Source organism: Thamnophis elegans, chromosome Z (assembly GCF_009769535.1).
Source record: "Thamnophis elegans isolate rThaEle1 chromosome Z, rThaEle1.pri, whole genome shotgun sequence".
NCBI classification, from domain to species: Eukaryota; Metazoa; Chordata; class Lepidosauria; order Squamata; family Colubridae; genus Thamnophis; species Thamnophis elegans.
The window spans coordinates 127558514-127570676 of record NC_045558.1 but is presented as its reverse complement, the minus strand read 5'-3'; positions in this window follow the sequence as shown (position 1 = coordinate 127570676).

The following is a 12163-nucleotide window of genomic DNA, read 5'->3' as shown; positions in this document are numbered from 1 at the left end:
ATAGGAGTACTCTAATGTCCTTGACAGAGTGAGGTTTGTCTACCAGGTCGTATCTGCCTAGTTTGTATTTGGTGTTCTGGGTGTTTTTTTTTACCAATGTGTAGGACAGAGCATTTGTTGGTTGAGATTTGGAGCTGCCACTTTTTTGACCATTCAGACACAAAGTCTAGGTAGCGTTGAAGGGCAGTAGTTAAAACCATTGTATGCTCAAAATGTAAAATTTAAATTGGGGCTATCTAAAACTCAAGCAATTCATTTGTAAAGGCCTGGGTGTTATGTCATCTCATCTTCTTCACTGAAAGATATTTTAGAATTCATCTTCTAAATCTTCTGCTTACTGACGTTCTTAATCGGGGATCTTCCCAAATTTATGGAAAGTTTTTGATAACCAGTATCGGAAGGAGAACATTGCAAGGCAATATGGCTGGAGCAGGCTGGCAGGCATGTTAAGGGAAAGGGGTGTGAAAGTGGAGGGCTAACTCCTTCTATCAGCATCTTTGTACTTCACCGAGTCTGCTCTAATCAGAACATTGAGGTGGAAGGAGACTTTGAACTTCTCTTGTCCTTGTTAATAGCAAGGAATCCAAAATATATTTCACAGTAGCAATAAAGTTTTTGTTAATCATAATTTCCAGAGAGCCTAACCTTTTAATACATAGCCTGTAGAAGTATATATTTAGGTGGCATTTTTATATGCATTATGTAGACTTCCTTCATCCTAACTTTATCAGTAGATGGGAAGGAGTCCTTTGACTGACATAATGTGTATGCAAGAAATCAAAATAATGTTATGTTGTATATTGTAAATATTTGTATTGTAAGCTGCCTTATGCTTAGATGAGTGGTCCAGAATTTTAATAAAATCTATCTACATATATATAAATGTGTGTGTGTGTGTGTCTGTGTGTGTTCGTGTGTGTGTGTGTGTGTGTGTTGCATCATAACTCTTGAATGCCTCAAGCAATTTCAACCAAACTTGGTACATAGATGACTTACCCTTAACACCCCTCAGGTTGTGTGTTCTGTTAAGATATGGTCTGTTGTATCTTAAAATGGCTTCTATTGCAGTGGAGTTGCCAAGGTAATGGCTTCACAGCACTCCACAAGGGGGCTCCCTCTGGTAAGGGGGAAAATCCAACATTATCCAACATCCAATCCAGAGGTGGGTTCCTACCAGTTCGCACCTATTCGGTAGAACCGGTTCGTCAAATCTACTGAACTGGTTAGAAGAGGTTCTACCAGTGGACCTGGAAAGCAGGCCACACCTATAGAAGAGGTTCCAAAAAATTTTGAAACCCACCACTGGTCCTTGGATATAATTATTCTACACTAACATATTCATATTTATAAAACTCAGTGCCTCTGTGAAAGGTAAGGATGACTACTGCTTTTGTGGTGCAATCAGAACATTGTGTGTGATAAAGTTGTTTTAATGCAAACCAAAGACGCCTGGCTACCTGCCTGGAACTCAGCAGCGACGGAGTCTCTTGACCGGATTGCGCCACTACGGCCGCTCCGAGGCAGTGGATTCCGGAGGCCTCCTTGGTTTACCGAGGAGCTCCGGGAGAGGAAGCGCCGGAAGAGACGCCTAGAGCACGCATGGAGGTCCAATAAGTCCGAATCGAACCGAGCACTTTTAACATCTTGCATCAAGGAGTACATCAGGGCAATTAGGACGGCGAAAAGATCTTATATTGCCACCTTGATTGCGTCCGCTGAGTTGCGCCCATCCGCCCTGTTCAGGATAACCCGCTCCCTCCTAAATAGGAGGGATACGGGGGACCCCCTGCAGGGTAGGACTGAGGATTACGTCCAGTTCTTGGCAGACAAAGTTGCTCGGTTTCGGTCGGACTTGGACTCCGATTCTGCAGATCCAGCCGAGGCACAGGGGAATAATCTGATAGACCATCGCTGGGTTGAGTTTCAGGATGTTGCCCCGGGGGATGTGGACAAGGCCATGAGAGCTGTGAGTGCCTCCACCTGTGTACTGGACCCGTGTCCCTCCTGGCTGGTTGCTAACAGCAGGGAGGTGACACGGGGCTGGATCCAGGCGGTTGTTGCCGCCTCCCTTCAGGAGGGGGTCTTTCCCTCCGCACTTAAAGCGGCGGTGGTGAGACCCCTCCTGAAGAAACCATCCTTGGATCCAGCCGTTCTTAACAATTATTGTCCAGTCTCCAACCTCCCCTTTGTGGGGAAGGTTGTTGAGAAGGTGGTGGCCTTCCAGCTCCAGCAGTCCTTGGAGGAAGCTAGTTATCTCGACCCATTCCAGTCCGGGCTTCAGGCCTGGTTACAGCACAGAAACCGCTTTGGTCGCATTGACCAATGACCTCTGGAGAGCCAGGGATGGAGGCCATGCCTCCATCCTGGTTCTCCTTGACCTCTCAGCGGCTTTCGATACCATCGACCATGGTATCCTTCTGCGACGACTGCGGGAGGTGGGGGTGGGAGGCACTGTTTTGCAGTGGTTCTCCTCTTACCTCTCGGACAGGTCGCAGTTGGTGTTAGTCGGGGGGCAGAGATCGACCCCTAGGCCCCTAACATATGGGGTGCCGCAGGGTTCAGTCTTATCCCCCCTACTATTCAACATCTACATGAAACCGCTGGGCGAGATCATTCGGCGGCACGGGATAAGATACCATCAATATGCGGACGATACCCAGTTGTATCTGTCTGCCCCGTGCCAACTCAATGAAGCGGTGGACGTGATGAACCAGGGCCTTGAAGCTGTTAGGGACTGGATGAGGGCTAACAAGCTTGTGCTCAACCCGGATAAGACCGAGTGGCTGTTGTGTTTACCTCCCACTAATTTGGCAAGTGTTCCATCTCTCAGGCTGGGGGTCAAACATTACACCCCTCAGACAGGGTTCACAACTTGGGAGTCCTCCTGGACCCACAGCTGACCTTTGACCACCATTTGTCGGCTGTGACCAGGGGGGCATTTGCCCAGGTTCGCCTGGTGCACCAGTTGCGACCCTACCTGAACCGGGAGGCCCTCACAACAGTCACTCGTGCCCTTGTGACCTCTAGGCTGGAGTACTGCAACGTGCTCTACATGGGGCTGCCCTTGAAGAGCATCCGGCGACTTCAGCTAGTCCAGAATGCGGCCGCGCGAGCGATTGTGGGTGCACCTCGGTTCACCCACATAATACCTATCTTCCGCAAGCTGCGCTGGCTACCTGTCGATCTCCGGGTGCGCTTCAAGGTGCTACTTGCCACCCATAAAGCCCTTCATGGTAGTGGATCTGGATACTTGAGAGACCGCCTCCTGCCAATTACCTCCTCGCGACCAATTAGATCACATAGATTAGGCCTCCTCCAGATTCCATCTGCCAGTCAGTGTCGACTGGCAACCACGCGGAGGAGAGCCTTCTCGGTAGTAGCTCCGACCCTTTGGAACGATCTCCCCGTGGAGATTCGTACCCTCACCACCCTCCAGACCTTCCGGACAGCCCTTAAAATCTGGCTATCCCGTCAGGCCTGGGGCTAAAGATTGTAATCTACCCCCACCCGAATGGTATGAATGTTGTGTTCTTTTTAATTATGTACTGTGCTTATGTGTCATTGTTTGTATTCCCTTCCCTATGAGTTGTAAGCCGCCCTGAGTCCCCCCAGGGAAAAGGGCGGCCTATAAATAAACTTTCCAATTTCCAATTTAAAAAACAAGTTTACATCATATTCTTATGCATGCCAGTGCTGTGTGTGAGGTAATTTAAGGTGGTTCTGACAAGTGTCGTCGGCATCTTGGTCGGTCGTCGGTCACATGGGCAGCAAGCCACTCCCATCCAGTCACATGGGTGGCAAGCCACTCCCACAAAGGAGGCCACACCCACATAGTAGGTTCGAACAAGTTTTGAAACCCACTACTGATCCAATCCAATGTTTGGTATGGACATTTTCAACAAGACTTTGATTATTCTAAATGCCGGTAAACAAAATTACTTTGATTTGACACTATGCATATAATTCATTCCTTTTCCTGTCTAATACAGGATTGGGAGAAATCAATACCTGGGAAATGCCAGGTTATCAGCTAGTAAATAAATAAAATAAACATGTTTTTCTTTATGAGTGTGTTTTTGTACTTAAAAATAAAATTATTTTTTAATTTTTTTAAAAAAATACATGATTTTGTCTAAATGCTGGACAAATACCACAATATATTAAAATGATATTTATTTTATATGTGCAAACTTATTAAAAGGATGTAACAACTCCAGCTACATTTGTACATCCTATTCTTTAGGGATATCTCTTTCTCTCCATGGCTTATTATTTGTTCTGAAACATATAGCAATTATTCATCAAAGGTACTCTAGATGTTTTGCCTTCAATAAGTGTGACTTCATGAAGTTCTAATCCTTGTGGAATTTCTAGGTAGGCAGGAGGGAGAGATCAAGAGCAGCCCAACTTTAGAGTTGTTGCACTGTAGTGAGTAGCACAAGCCAGTCCTCCCCCAGAATCCTTAAAGCCTTAGTTTAGAATAGAATGAATGAGATGAAAGAGACCTTGGAGGTCTTCTAATCCAAGTCAGTGGTGGAGGGCACATGATTTCTGAAGGCAAGCTGTTCCACTGGTTAATTGCCCTCACTGTTAGGAAGCTCCTCCTTAATTCCAGATTGCTTCTCTCTTTGATTAGTTTCCAACCATTATTCCTTCTCCTGCTCTCCAGTGCTTTGGAGAATATTTTGAACCCCTATTCTTTGTGGCAGCCACTCAAGTACTGGAATACTGCTATCACGTCACCCCTAATTCTTTTTTTTTAATTAGACTACCAAACTCATACCCAATGTAAGGTGTGTCTCTGTTCAAAACCCAATAAAGAAAAATCCCCGACACAGTGTGAAATTCAAAAATTTTTTACTACCGGTTCTGTGGGTGTAGCTTGGTGGGTATGGCTTGGGAAGAATACTGCAAAACCTCCATTCCTTCCCCACTCCAAGGGAAGGATATTGCAGAGTCGCCATTCCCACCCGACTCCAGGGGAAGAATACTGCAGAATCTCCATTCCCACCCCACTCCAGAGGGAGGATATTGCAGAATTGCCATTCCCACCCCACTCCAGGGGAGGAATACTGCAGAATCTCCATTCCTACCCCATTTCAGGGGAAGGATACTGCAAAACCTCCATTCCTTCCCCACTCCAAGGGAAGGATATTGCAGAGTCGCCATTCCCACCCGACTCCAGGGGAAGAATACTGCAGAATCACCATTCCCACCCCACTCCAGAGGGAGGATATTGCAGAATTGCCATTCCCACCCCACTCCAGGGGAGGAATACTGCAGAATCGCCATTCCTACCCCATTTCAGGGGAAGGATACTGCAAAATCTCCATTCCCATCCCACTTTGGGGCCAGCCAGAGGTGGCATTTGCCAGTTCTTTGAATGACTCAAAATTTCCTCTACCAGTTCTCCAGAACCTGTCAGAACCTGCTGATTTTCACCCCTGCCCTGACTCCATGTTTCTAGCCGAGAGGTATTTTTACTGAGTTTGAAATGATAGCAATGAAAGAAAAGCAAGATCTGTTCCAAAAGGCATGAAAGTTACATATTGAAAGTTTTCCAAAATCCCTCTCCCCCCCAGGGACCTAGGCTGAATGTCCAATCCATATTCCATATGGTGTTGTGTAGGGCACAACTTCAGGCGTTTTCATCCATCTGCTATGCCGAGATGGTTAACTTTGACTGGGTATAAAAAGTTCATTCAGGTACGCTGTGGATCATGAGAACATCCCTCCCTTTTGGTTCGCACAAAGACCATCTTCCTCTAGCTCACTTCCCAACCCAAATGCCGATCTTCCCCCACTCTCCACATTACTATGGCAGCCAATAGCAAGCAAGCATCAAAGAGGCTGACACCTGCGCCGTTCTTCATATGTTTTAGTCTCCAGGCCTTTGATCATCTTTGTTGCCCTTCCCTGAACATTTTCCAAAGTCTCAAAATCTTTCTTTGCAGAATGATGAATAAAATTGGTTGCAGTTTTCCATGTGTAGTCTTACTAGGGTTTTATAAAGCAGTAATAATACTTCACATGATCTTGATTCTATGCCTCTGTTTATACAGCCCAGAATTTTATTAGCTTTTATTTTTTTGGTTGCTGCTGCACACTGCTGCCCCATATTCAAGTGATAATCCACTGAGACTCCAAGGTCCCACTCAAAGTTACTATTTTTGAGCCAGGTCTCACCAGGTCTCACCTAATCTGTACTTATATCTTTGATTTTTTCCTGCCTAAATGTAAACCTTTGTTTTTATTCACATTGAAATTCATATTGTTGGATAGGGCCCATTGTTCAAGTTTGTCAAGATCTTTTGGGATCTTGAGCTTGTCTTCGGGGTGTTGGCTATTCCTGCCAGTTTAGTGTCATCTGCAAATTTGATTAGTTCCCCTTCTATTCCCTTATCTAAGGCATTTAGATTTAGTTTGTCGTTCCCAATGGAATGCAGTCATTGTAGTGAGATTCTTCTTTCATGATTGTAGCAATAAAAAAATTGCTGTGTGAGACACTTAACAAGTAATTCTGGTTGCTTTCCTCTGACCATCATGGAGAATTTTCTCTTGAAGGATCTCTCATGAAAATTGAAAAATCATCTTAGCGTGACTGAACATCAGTGACGTGCAGTCAGCTTTAAGTCTGGTGAGGCACTTTTTAGACTTGTGGACTTCAACTCCCAGAATTCCACAGCCAGGCATGCTCAGTTCCGATTTAAAGTGACAGCATTTTTCCCCCTTGCAAAATAAGTTTTCCCATTCTTTTTCTTCTCCCTCCCCCTCCTTCCTCCTTCTCTTCCTCCCTCCCCCCTCTCTCAAACAGACACACGCACACAGAGAACTTGGATCCCTCTCTCACTCACTCACTCTCAAACAAACACAAACACAGAAGTTGGATTGGATATATTTTCCAAAAGCTTGAAAGGAGCTCCTCTGCTATACCCCCTGCTGCCTTCCAATCGGAGCCTTTGATTGCAGGTGAATCACGTTGCCTTTTCAAACTTGTAATCAGTGAAGCTGGGCTTATATATTTTTATCCAGGTGTCTGTGTGTGTGTGTGTGTTTGAAAAGGCAACGTGGTTTTGTATGCAATCAAACTTTTTGAATTCCTCCCCCTTCCCCACACACGAACCTTTTCCAGCTGTTTCAGAGAGGATTTCAACTTGCTTTTGCCTGCCCTCAGGCAAGAAAAGAAAAGAAAAAAAGCCTCTAAAAATGCCCTCTACAGGAGGCAAGAGAACATGTGCCTCCTTTGCATAAGAAATTTTTCGTCTTTTAACCCTTGCTTAAGTCTGCTCAAGTGATCATAAAGCTAGAGTAAAGGAGGTCCGTAGTTATCTCACCTCCCACTGCAGTTAAGCACTAAGCAGAGTCATCTACTGTGACTCTGGCAGCAACTACCTCAGCCTTTTTCCTTTTAATTATTCTTTTCTTTTCCTCATGACGCTGGTGAGGCCACGCCTCCCCTGACTGCATGTCCCTGTGATGATGATGTTGGGTAATGAAATGTCTGCAAACTCAGAGAGCACCAAGGACTTTACATTTCCACCCTGAGCTACAAAGATTCTCTTCCATTAGATCTCATCTTGCAAATTTAAACATGGGGGAAAATGTATTTTCTACAGTGTTTCCTATGTGGCAAGTTGGTGATGTTCTTTCATTTTTTTTCAACAACTGGGATGATAAAATATTGAATTAAATTGAATTCTTCGGCTAAAGGGGATACCACAGTGGATACAATTTTCCCAGGAAAACCTTCATGTAGGATTTTTTTCTTGTTTCTGCTGTTTCAAGTTTATAAAAATGCAAAAAAAGCAGATGAGATATATATGAGGAACCATGGGGATTTTAGAGTAAAGGTTTGCCATTTGCCTTTGGTATTAGAACAATGATATCCTTATTTTGGTGGCATGAAGGGACCCTTTGTCCCCCTTCATATTCAAAGGTGCCCATTTCTTGTGAGCCATATAAGGCTCACCTCTAGCACCTATCCACAGCTAGATAAAATATTAAGGCCGTGTCATGAAACACTGATTGTGATGACTTTGACTGCTACACATATATATATATCCAGGATCCCAATCCTTGTGCTGAGGCGTTGAGGAGTTGAGGTACTGAGTAGCGGAGGAGCTGAGGTGCTGAATTGCGGAAGTGTTGAGAAGCTAAGGTGCTGAAGTGCAGAGGTTCTGAAGTGTGGAGGTTCTGAGGTGCTGAAGTGCTGAAGTGCTGAAGTGCTGAGGTTCTGAGGTGCTGAAGTGCTCAGGCGCTGAAGTGCTGAGGAGCTGAGGTGCGGAGGTACTGAAGTGCTGAGGTGCTGAAGTGCGGAGGTGCTGAAGTGCGGAAGTGTTGAGGAGTTAAGGTGCTGAAGTGCGGAGGTTCTGAAGTGTGGAGGTTCTGAAGTGTGGAGGTTCTGAGGTGCTGAAGTGCTGAGGTGCTGAGGTGCTGAAGTGCTCAGGCACTGAAGTGCTGAGGAACTGAGGTGCGGAGGTACTGAAGTGCTGAGATGCTGAAGTGCCGAGGAGCTGACGTGCGGAGGTGCTGAAGTGCTGAAGTGCGGAGGTGTTGAGGAATTAAGGTGCTGAAGTGTGGAGGTTCTGAAGTGCGGAGGTTCTGAGGTGCTGAAGTGCTGAAGTGCTGAGGTTCTGAGGTGCTGAAGTGCTCACGCACTGAAGTGCTGAGGAGCTGAGGTGCGGAGGTTCGGAAGTGCTGAGGTGCTGAAGTGCTACAGATCTGAAGTGCTGAGGTGCTGAAGTGCAGAGGTGCTGAAGTGCTGACTTCTGAGGTGCTGACGTTCTGAAGTGCAGAAGTGCTGAAGTGCTGAGGTTCTGAGGTACGGAGGTGCTGAGGAGCTGAGGTGCGGAGGTGCTGAAGTGCTGAGGAGCTGAAGTGCGCAGGTGCAGAAGTGCTAAGGTGCTTAGGTGCTAACGTGTGGAGGACCAGTGGATCCTGGTAAGGACACACTTCTGGAATTATGGTACAGTGGGTCACAGGTCACACTTCTAGAGCTGAGATGCCATTGCCCACATTGCACCAAGCCTTGATGACATGTTTGCTTTCAGTATTTAGTGAAATGGGGGGGGGGGGCAGACACCTTGGTGGATGTCTGTAAAATCCTGTTGCCAATCCACATTTTAAAGGCAGATAAATCATAGAATCAATATAGAGTATCAAGAAGACTTCTGCTATTTGTCAACCTCCGTTCTGATCAAACTTTGAAGAAAAAAGCTGCAAACCTCAATAGTTGAGCTTGTTTTGCATATGAAGCTCTCATCACTATTGCAAATTTTGTTGATGCAATTGTGATGTCATGCGACCTCACAAATAAGGTACTGTGGGGAAGTAACTTGTTGGGATAACTTTGCAGATTGGCATTTGGGAACAAAGTGAGAACTTTTTCCACACACTAAATCAAAACATTTACCTCTAGAAATTGTTTTGAATTGTTTGTGTCATTTGTGGCATGAAAGAGAAAAACGTTCTTTGAATTGAAAGGCTCTTTATGGGGAATATTGATGGCCAGTTATATAGATCATTTGAGATAGTTCACAGATCCATGGCTGCATCCCAGTGGTGGGATTCAGCCAGTTCACACCTATCCAGGAGAACCGGTTGTTAACTTTATGAGCAGTTCGGAGAACCGGTTGTTGGAAGAAATCTCCTTTTGTTTTTTTCTACTTTACAGGGCTAATCCTGTAAGGAAGGCAGGAAGGAAACATTCTGGTGCTGTTTTTAGCCTAATCTTTATTGACCTCCTTACAGAAACTGCTTCTCTGGTTAACCTTAATTACATTGTAACAGCTAAGGTGCCCATCGACCTGAGTGATATTGAGTTGGCCACACCCAAAGAGTCACATGACCAACAAGCCCCGCCTACCCAGCTGGTCATTAGGGCAGAGAACCAGTTGTTAAATTATTTGAATCCCATCACTGCTGCATCCCCTACATTGTAGGATTTACATTTTTAAAGCAATGCTAGTTTTGATCTTACCTGTAATAATCTGTTAATGTTTTATTTCATTTAGCTGCCTAGTGTTGCCTTTAGGTCATATGGGCCATATATAAATAGGAAAATTGAATTCTGTGGGGTTTAGATAGGTAGGTTGTAGCTTCTAGGAACAATTGAAGGGGTGGAAATCGCATGGGGAACAGGAATGTCTCTTACATGTTGAATTGTCTATCCATCTGCTTTCATGAAAAAGGTCATAAACTTCCCCTTTAAGTCATAGGAGATTGAAAAGTAGCTTAAGGTTATGGGAACTTATCAATTGGAATAGAAAAGCTCAATATTTAGTTGAAAGAAAAAAAGGAAAGGGGAAACTGCTGGGGAGGGAAGGGCAATGCTTGTCCTAAAGGATCAGAGTAGAGGAATTGGAGGGCAAATGTAATTAACCAATCATGTCCTATTCTAGACATTGTCTCTCAAGTTTACATTCCAATTTTTGAAATAAAAATGTCAAAGCTATTCTGCATTGTCTCCTATTTCTTTATCTTCTAGTTTCCATTACTGATTTTACGATGGAAAAAGATCTGTTGAGAAAATTAAGAGAAAACATGAAGTGTCTCCAAAAAGAGGTAAGAGAAAATATTTGTTCATAGACTGTCACAATAAACATGTGATGGAATCAGTGGTGGGATTCAGCCTGTCCGCATCTATTCGGGAGAACCGGTTTTTAACTTTCTAAGCAGTTCAGAGAACTGGTTGTTCGAAGAAATCTTATTTTGGTTTTTTCTGCTTTATAGGACTAATCCTGTAAGGAAGGCAGGAAGGAAATATTCTGGTGTTGTTTCTAGCCTAATCTTTATTGCCCTGCTTACAGAAACTGACTCTCCAGTTAACCCTTATTACATTGTAACAGCTAAGGTGAAGCCCCCAGCGACGTGAGTGACATTGAGTTGGCCTCACTCATCTAGACACATGACCCCTAAGCCCTGCCTACTCAGCTAGTCATTAGGACAGAGAACCGGTTGTTCAATTGTTTGAATCCCACCACTGGATGGAATGTATAAAAATTTAAGAAAGACAGACAGGCAGATTAGGTAGTTAGAGACAGACAGAAAGAATATTAATTGTGGTTTCTGTTACACTGCGGTTAAGGCATCAACCTGCAAACTCAGAGACTGACATTTCTTGCCCCACTTTAGAAGCAAAGCCAAGTGGGTCACCCTGAGCCAGTCAGCTTCTCTTAGCCCTAGGAAGAAAGCAACACCGAATCACTTCTGAAAAACCTTGCTAAGAAAACCGCAGGGACTCATCCAGCCATTCCCTCAGAATCATTAAAAACTTTGGGTCTTTGGTCATTGCAGGAGGAACGATCGAGACTTCCTCTTCTGTCATCTACCACTGAAGAACGGAGACGTGCTGAGGTATATAATGTATACTTGTAGCTCACCTTAGAATATATTTATGAGAAAAATAAAAACAAATGATTTCTTCACAATTGGTAATTGTGAATAATGCATGTGCAGCATATTTTATAGAGTATATATGTTCGCTTTATATTTCTACTACATGGATGAAATCCATACACACACAGATCTATTCAATACAAACTAGTTTATTTGAAACTTCTATTCAAGAATGGCAATTGTCAGAGTTCATGCTCATTCTTGGTTGGCTCCTTCTTTGCCACATTAGCTAGTTTCTTTGGCCACATACAACACCAATGGCAGTGAAATAAAATGTAGATGATTCAGATTTTGTTTGAACCACCGTGTTTTGTGTTTCCTAAAGAAATGAACTAACACTAAATCGTTCTTTTTCTATCCCGGTGTGAATAACCTTTATTGCCTGTATTGAACATCTACAGCAATAAATCGGGAGTTGCACATTTGTGCTCATCTTGACATGCATGATTTTAATATGCACAAATATGCTTGTCTACACCCCAGACTTTTTTTCCTAAAGAGGATGTTTCAACGAATATCTTCTTTACACTGACATGAGAGAATTTATGGAAAACAAATTCATGTAATTCTTCTCATGACCATGAAATGAAGGAAATTATCAAGCAAGCATTTAAAATTCATTTTGTTTTTCATTCTTCACGGAACTGCCAGGTTTCCCGGAGTCCAGAAAAGCACATGGACCAGAACATCAGTTTAAAGATGCGTTCCCATCAGGTAAGCAACCTAGCATGTGAGGAATCTGTTGAGAGTCCAGTACCGAGAGACA